Consider the following 4,038-nt stretch of genomic DNA (forward strand, 5'->3'; position numbering starts at 1 on the left):
AATGCCTTAAAAGTGATTGAAGACTTCTCTGAAAATCTTGGTTTGATTGATATTTGGAGACTTTTCAACCCGGAGACCAAGAGATATACTTGGCGACAAAACCAACCAGTCATACACTGTCGACTTGATTTTTTTCTAGTCAGTGAATCATCCTTATGTGATGTGACCCATGCAGATATTCTTCCTGGCTTCAAAACGGATCATTCGATGATTACTCTTAATGTAGCTTTACACTCGAACCCTAGAGGCAAAGGTTTTTGGAAATTGAACACGTCTCTTCTAAGCGAAATGAGATATGTCCAAGAAATTAAAACAGTAATTGAAAACACCGTGAACCAATACAAAGAAGACATCTCGGTGAACCCAGCCCTACTCTGGGAGATGATCAAATTAAAGGTGCGAGAGAAATCAATATCCTATGCTGCATACAAAAACGTGACAACAAGAAAACGCGAAGAAATGTTGGAACGCGAAATCGCTTTTTTAGAGAAACATATAGACAATTCAAGCAATGGTAACCCCTCATACCATATTGTTGCAGAAAGAATTTTTACCTTAAAGAAAGAACTGGAAAACATCTTTGAGTATCGGACCAAAGGTGCAATTATTAGGTCAAAGTCGCAATGGTACAACGAGGGCGAAAGGAACTCTGCATGCATACTTTCTAAATCTTGAAAAAAGGCACTGTAAACAAGGAACAATTAGTCAATTAAAAATTAATGACACTGATTTCGTCACCACAGATAGAGATATCTTATCTGAATGTACCGCTTTCTACAAAAACCTTTATACGTCAAAAAAACCCGACAGCCTCCAGTCTACATTCTTCTCTGAAGTGAACTCCACTTCTTTGTCGAATGAAGAACAAATTTTATGTGAAGGCCCCTTAACTCAAACGGAATGTCTCGAAGCCCTGAAGAAGATGGAGTCCGACAAAACGCCAGGAACAGATGGACTTCCTGCCGAATTTTATAAAGTTTTTTGGAAAGACATTTCTCCTTTTTTAATTTCGGCACTCAACTATGCTTTAGACTCTGGCTGCCTTTCAGTGACGCAAAGACGAGGGGTGATTAAACTAATTCCAAAAAAAGATGCGGAACTGTACTTCATCAAAAATTGGAGACCTATTACCCTTTTGAATACTGACTACAAAATCGCAGCAAAATCTATTGCAAACCGAATTAAACTAGTACTTCCAAACCTTATCAATCATGATCAAACAGGATTCTTGAAAGACAGATTCATAGGCGAAAATATCAGACTTATCGACTCTATTATCCAATACGCCACAGAAAAGAATATCCCGGGCCTATTACTTTTTATTGACTTTGAAAAGGCATTTGATTCTCTCGAATGGTCCTTCATACATGACACACTAAGTTTCTACGGATTTGGTGCTTCATTGATTAACTGGGTGAAAACCCTGTATAGTAATACTGAAAGCTGTATTCTGAATAATGGATGGGCAAGTAATTTTTTTGAGATTCAACGAGGTGTTAGGCAAGGCTGCCCGCTCTCACCTTATTTATTTATCCTATCAGCAGAGGTGCTTGCCATGGCAATTAGAAAAAATACTAATATAATGGGAATCTCTGTAAATAATGTGGAAATTAAGTTAAGTCAGTATGCCGATGACACAACACTTATATTAGACGGGTCACGCGAATCTCTTTTTTCATCCCTCGCAATGCTTGACGATTTCAGCAAAGTCTCTGGCCTCAGACTCAATGATAAGAAAACTGAAGCTCTATGGATCGGCGCAAGTGTTGGAAATGATAAAATTTTGTTATCAGGAAAAGAACTCAAATGGCCAAAAGACAAGGTTAAATCCCTAGGTCTATGGATTTCAACAGATCCCGAACTATCTGCCTCCTTAAACTACAATGAGAAACTCGAAAAAGTTAAAGAAATCCTGAGATGCTGGAAATACCGCCGACTCACATTGCTAGGGAAAATCACTGTTATCAAATCACTAGTGGTCTCCCAATTAGTCTACCTGCTCTCACCTCTTCGCTCAAACTACAGAGTTTTAAACGAAATAAATGACTTACTCTACACTTTTCTATGGAATGGCAAAGGAGACAAGATAAAACGGAAGGTAATGATCAACGATTTCAGTGATGGTGGCTTAAAAATGATTGATATAAGTACCTTCAATAAATCCCTCAAAACGACATGGATTAAAAAATACTTGGATAACAATAACAAGGGAAAATGGAAAATTTTTTTCGATATAACCCTCCAAAAATATGGTTGTCAAAACTTTTTTTCCTACAACCTTAATGTTAAGGACATCTTATCGAAAATAACAACTTCGGATGGCTTTTTAAAAGAAGTATTAGAAATTTGGGCAGAAGTTAACTTTGAACCAGAAATAGCATCGAAAAATCACTTTCTGGACCAACAACTTTGGCATAACTCCTTAATAAAGATAGCCAACAAGACAATTTTTTTTCAAAATTGGTTCAATAAGGGAATAACTCGGGTGAAGCATCTTTTAGGATCGGACAACAACTTTCTCTCGCTAAGTGATTTTCGCTGTAAGTATGAAATTGACCCTCGCCCTCTCAGCTTCTACGGATTAATATCCGCTGTTAAGTCTATTCGGATCGATTCAAATTTTCAAGATCTACAGAACACCGACCACGAAAAGGAGCCACTTACAACAAGAATTTTACAAGTCAAAAAAGCAACTACCTTAATATATAAAAAATTGATCAGTATCAAGAGCTTAACCCCCGAGTCAAGTCAAAAAAAATGGCTACAGGATTGTGACCTACCAACAAATGACAACATAAATTGGACTGCTGCTTATATTTTAGCTAAACAATGCACAAAGAGCACTAAGCTAATAGAGTTCCAGTTTAAATTCTTACATAGACGCATATCAACCAATAACTTCTTATTTAGAATAGGTCTAAAGGGCGATGAAAACTGCAGCTTTTGTCACACCTCCTCTGAGTCACTTATTCATCTTTTTTGGACGTGCAGCCACACATCTCACTTTTGGAATAAACTTACTGAATGGCTGATAAACCTAAATGTACTTCCTAGGGATTATGCTTTGACAAATACTACTGCTTTGGGTCTGAGGCCAGATATCTCTCAATTCGCACTTCTTATAAATTATTGCTTTCTCTTAGCATGATATCACATATGGCTCGCTAAGACAAAAGAAGGCCATCCAAACCTTACACATTTCATACGCACTTTAAAATCACGATATGAAATAGAAATAAAAAGTGGAGACACAAAGAAATGGAAACCTCTTGCAGGATATATGAGGATCTAATTAATATTAGTATATTTCTTCACCTATCTGTATTTATCTCCTACCCATTAGTTTCTTTCAAATCTCCTGTCAGGTGCATATCTTACATTACCTGTAGTGAACCACATGCCTTTACCCTGTTTTTGATGCCTCCATAGTGCAACTTCAAGCTGTAATGATAATTATCTATTTTTCTTCTTTTTTTTTCTTTGCCCTTTGTCGTCACTGCATGTGTTAGTAGTACTGTCTTCACTGTATTTGTTAGTCGTGTAGATTTGTTAGTCGTCGTAATTCAAACACTGTTAAAATTAGAGTAATATCATGTAAATAGAGCTAGTGCTGTAAGTAGTCAGTGTACTGTTGGTAAGCATTGTATTCTCTTGTATTGTTGCAAATAAAAAAATAAAAATAAAAAAAAAAAAAAAGTTTATCCAACTGACTTTCCATTATTGAGCTTTATAGGGGTATATTTTGTTTAAAGATCAACTAAAACGCCATTCGCGTTACATGACTTTCGACGCCATTGCAGGTTAAGTTTATCATTCTACTGTGTCCACCAGAGAAGTCTACGCATTTCCACTACCCTCTCTATCCTAAGAAAATACGAGCAGAAGGCTCTATGCACAAAGACACCACTTAGCAGGGGAGTGACAGGCAAGACTTTTACCGACACGGAAAAAAAAAATACCGAACAAATGCGAGGGTTGTCCAATACACCCAAACTGAGTCCGATGGACGAAGGCTATGCGCAACTCACCGGAAGCCAG

The sequence above is a fragment of the Montipora foliosa genome, chromosome 8 (genome assembly GCF_036669935.1).
Source record: "Montipora foliosa isolate CH-2021 chromosome 8, ASM3666993v2, whole genome shotgun sequence".
Lineage (NCBI taxonomy): Eukaryota > Metazoa > Cnidaria > Anthozoa > Scleractinia > Acroporidae > Montipora > Montipora foliosa.